The sequence below is a fragment of the Sinocyclocheilus anshuiensis genome, unplaced genomic scaffold (genome assembly GCF_001515605.1).
Source record: "Sinocyclocheilus anshuiensis isolate Anshui unplaced genomic scaffold, SAMN03320099.WGS_v1.1 scaffold387, whole genome shotgun sequence".
Taxonomy (NCBI): Eukaryota; Metazoa; Chordata; class Actinopteri; order Cypriniformes; family Cyprinidae; genus Sinocyclocheilus; species Sinocyclocheilus anshuiensis.
In genome coordinates, this window is record NW_015549624.1 from 318,116 (window position 1) to 323,136 (window position 5,021).

A 5,021-nucleotide genomic window follows, 5' to 3' on the forward strand; every position below is an offset into this window, starting at 1 on the left:
GCAAGTGTTGACTGGACTCCCACACGTGAAGCTTCTAAATCGTTGAAATGGACGTTATGGCCAAAAGGATAGCCCTTGGGGAAGCCTCTTCTTCATTCACCAGAGGCTGAGAGGCCTCGGTGTCTATGGTCTCGTTATCAGCATCAGGATGAACGCAGGTATAAGCATCGGATGACGCCGGGCTAGCTGAGGAGTCTTCCGTCGTGTTGGCTGTCGGCGACAAAGCATTTTTGCCAGTCTTTTTAGTTTTATTCATTTTCAGAATGTTAACTGCAGAATGATCCAGTTAAGCAAATGTAACAAAGTTTTAGATTTATTCCAACAAGTTTGACGGAGCTGAGTGAAAACGTGTCCTATTCCATATGCTGCTCTCTAGCACCCCATTATTATTATTATTTTTTTAAGATATTTCAGAAATGATTTGTGTTCAAATTTTGGCAAATTTCTAAAATGCAAAACTTTTTTCCTGTAAAATTTCAAATTTAAAATATTCAAATAAAGCATATTTTCTTTGTAATAATTAGAATTTCATTGAATACTCTGGTCCTCCATATTACTTTCCGTCTGTTATTCTTTAGTAATATTCTGAAAGAAAAAAAAGATTTTCAGTGATATCATCCTACAAAAAGTTACATCATTTTGGTGGGAAACCAACAGTAGAAACAAATACGTACAAATTAGCAGTGGATATGGTGAATTCTGTGATGTTTTGTGCTATTGTTTTTCTCTCAAAAAATGCACACTAAGTGATAAAAAACATCCCATCTCCAATATATTGTTACATTTGCATCCTGCATAAACATGCATATCGCAATAGGACAAAAAGATGCATGCTTATATGTATTAGTGTCCGCATTCTCCACCACCAGTGACATCATTCTGGTGGGAAACCAATTGTATAAACATAAATACTAATTAGCAGTGGATTTGGTGAATTCTGTGCTGTTTTTCTCTCAAAAAAATACACCCTAAATGATAAAAATACATATACATCTAAATAATACAAATATTAATATAAAATTGGTTAAACATATCAAATTGAACGTCAAACTGACACCATCATGCATGTAATGTCAAACCTTAGATGTTTTAGATCTATTTATTTCCATCCTGTCGAGTTTCCATTTAGTAAATGATCTTGCCATTGTCTAAATAATTAATAAACTTCAAGTTCCTGACTATCACAAGAGCATATTTCTTTAAGTCATAAATAACCCTATTTTAAAAAAATATTTTTTAAAAATCACAACTATTCAAAAGTTACAGAGCTCGAGTGGTGCTGCTTAAATGAAAGACCCACAGCTATTCCTGAATGAGGAATGGTTCTCAAGGTTAGAATTAAAGTTTTATATATCAGATTCTGCAGAGCTGCCTCTCCTGATTCTATTGTTTTTGTTTTCAAAAGGTTTAGTTTTGCTAAACTGCAATTACAGAAATATCTGTAAACTTTGGTGAAATCTGACCCTGAAATCGGTAGATCTGACCTTAAAGAGACGTGCTGACGCATTTAAAATTCAATGCAAAGTCCGCTAATGGAGTCAGCGAAGGTGATGTGATATAAAGACTTCAGAAAGATATTCAGGGTCATGTAACCACAACAGGAAAGGTTATTTTGAAATAAAGACAAATGCACCCTCTCAGTTTTGTTTTGATGGGAGCCTGTACAGCAAAGGTTGAGCAGTATTGCATTGAAAGATTAACAACAGAGCTCAACAGTGGCCGCCCACTCAGCGACCTTGCCCCCGGAAGTGTTTTCCCAGTCTTTTTCTCCAAAGTCATTAAAAAAACTTTTACATAGAAAAAAAAAATGTAGCCATGAACCAAACCAACCAAAATTAAAAGCTTTGATATGAAGCAAAGTAGTGATATCTTTTATGATTGAAGTATGTAGCCCATGAAGCATTACTTATCAGGTCATTTTAAAACAAGTATTTATTAAGTATAAATATATATTTTAAGTATGTAACAAAATATTTAGATATAATTACAGTAAAAAAAGGTTAAATTTAAGTGAAGTAAAAACGTATCATACATGGTAATTTTTTGCAAGTAAAAACTATAAATTACTGTATTTTGTAATACTAATTATACTGTAATTTGCTGTGAAAAACAGTAAAAGGACATTCCCCAAAGTTTCTGTGTGACAACTTGTTTTGTGGTATATTTTCTAGTTGATTGCATTATTTTAGTGTTGTGTGTTATCCTAATGTTTATCTTCGTTTGTGTCCATGTGCACTGTTTTGTTGCAAACACTTATTTATCAATAAATTATCAATAAATTTCAAGTTAAAAACAGATTTTGATAGCTCAAGTACAGTGGTACAGTATATTAACCTTACATCACTTAATGAAATCTACAGTTATATGTTGTAAAATATACAGGCACCAATGTTCCATCTCATAATATCTGAAACATTGTATATTTACTAAATGTTTTCTGCCAACCACAGCTGCCAGTTCTTACTGTAAATTTAACAGGTTACTTTTTACAGTTTAGGGACACTCGATTAAGTAATTTGCAATGCTTTATTTGCAATTTCTTTTCCATGTTGGAAATTCTCTATTAATTCCAATCGAGACTTCTCTTAAAAACAATTTTCTTGAACTAAAATCGAAACACAACGCTGAATCTCAGAGCTCACAGTAGGTCTGTTTTGAAAGGTTTATACTGTATAGTGGAGTTAAAAAAAATAAATTTCTCTGAGGAAAATTAAGCCCTACTGCTGCACTCTCTCTTTACACTGTTCCAAGTACAATCTGTTCTCTTTGCAACCACCAAATTCATCCAAAAGCATCCCTAATATAATACATTTAGCGTTTTGTGATAGAATCTGTTGATAAATTTGACAATGTGATTTCAAGTCTTTTCAGAGATCATTAGCTCTGCTACTACAGACAGTTGTAAAGAGTGCCTTTTTCATGGAAAAAATATTAAAAATGTATTCATTTCAGAGCTGATGGCCGTTCAATGCAAATATTGATGATGCATAACTACATGTTTTGTTTGTTTTCTGCACTATTTCATAAAATGGTGCTAGAACGCTCTGTAAGTGGCTAATTGAAACAGCAAGTTTCTATAATGTCTATACATAACGTAATTATGAGCCTAAAAAAAGCAGCACAGCAGCAGCTCATTAATGCTGAATAAAGCATTACTTCATCCTTGTTTAGAGTATAGATCTGAATAAATTAAAAGGAAAGGTTGCTCAGGAAGAAAGGAAAAGTTGTACAAATGAGATATCCTTACCAGAGCAAAGCTCTTACAGTTGCTGCAGAAAGTAAAGGCCTTCTGGGACTTCTGTGTCTAGGTCAATGCCGGGCAAATTGATCCCATAGAAAGTCTGCAGATTAAAAAAAAAAAACTGCTTTACCCAGATTCTCCCTCATGCGTCGCTCTCAGGCTTGAAAGAATCGGATTCTGTGATCAATTAGCCTCCCGCATCGCATGTGAATCAATTAGGGTTGGCATAGTTAAAAAAGCAGACTTAATGACAGCAGGTTATATTTCTGAGATGAGGGCAGGACTTCTGCTTTTCTGCTCTTTTCATTTAACCTCTACGTCCTTTAAGACACATTCCCCAGTGAAATCAGTGGATTCACAGCATTCTCTGATGCACCTCTAAGTATAGTGTGTAAGTGTCCTTAGACATAATAAGATTGGTAATTCTTACCTATACTGTATTATATTGTATATTATAATGATTATAACATGAAAAATTATTGACAATTTCTGCATTGCAGTCGTTTTTAACAAGTGAGCTGTGATGAATGAATGAATTAATTTAAAAAATGGATAGCAGATCTGCTCTTATAGGGTCATTGGCAGAAAACAGAAAAAATTAAAATAATTAAATGCGTAAAAATGTTCAATTAGAAATTGCTAGTAAATTTGACAAACAATTACAAAGAAACAGCAAGTAACATGTTGAATCAAATGTAAACACCTTGTAGAAAAACTTAAAAAGTATTTTCTTGTACAATATACTTCAATAATCTTTTATTTACAACTCTGAAAGTCATTTTTTAGTGTACACTGATTATAACTTGAAAAATGCTTTCCTTATTGCAGTCATTCTCACCTAGTGGGTTGTGACGCAAATAAATAAACAAATACATTTGAATGAGTGAATGCATGAATAAATAAATAAATAAATACATAAATAAATAAATAAGAATGGATGAATGGACACAGGTGTGTTCTTATAGGGTCATAGGCAGCAAAATTCAAATAATTAAATGCAACTGCATTGAAAACAAATTTGGGGTAACAATTTGCACTTTTTTGGAATTTTGAATTTTTAGAAAATTGCTAGTAAATTTAACAAACAGTTACAAAGAAACAACAAGTAGCACATTGAATTAAATGCTAAAATTTGAAGCAGAAGAATTTAAATGGTTAGTTCACCCAAAAATGAAAACTAGCCCATAAATTACGCACCCTCAAGTCATCCTAGGTGTATATGACTTTCTTCTTTCAGACGAATCCAGTCAGAGTTATATAAAAAATTGTCTTTGATCTTTCAAGCTGTTTAATGCCATTCAGCGGGTGTTGCATGCATCCGTCCAAAAGCAGTTAAATAAAATGCGCCCATCCATTAAAAAAAGTGTCTCACACGGCTCCGGGGGTGAACAAAGGCCTTCTGTAGCGAATCAATGCGTTTTTGTAAGAAAAATTTCCATATTCAAAACGCAATAATCACTTTAATGTAGCTTGCTCTCACTGTTGTACACTGGAAGCAGTTCCGGGGGAATGATGTATGATAACTGCTTCCAGTGTACAACAATGAGCGCAAGCTACATTAAAGTGTTTATTAAATTTTGAATATGGATATTTTTCTTACAAAACGCATTGATTCGCTACAGAAGGCCTTTGTTCACCCCCCAGAGCCATGTGAGTGGGTGAACTAACCCTTTAAGTAGTATTTTCTCCAATAATCTTTAATTTACAACTTAAAGGGGTCATATGATGCGATTTCAATTTTTCCTTTCTCTTTGGAGTGTTACAAGCTCTTGGTGCATAA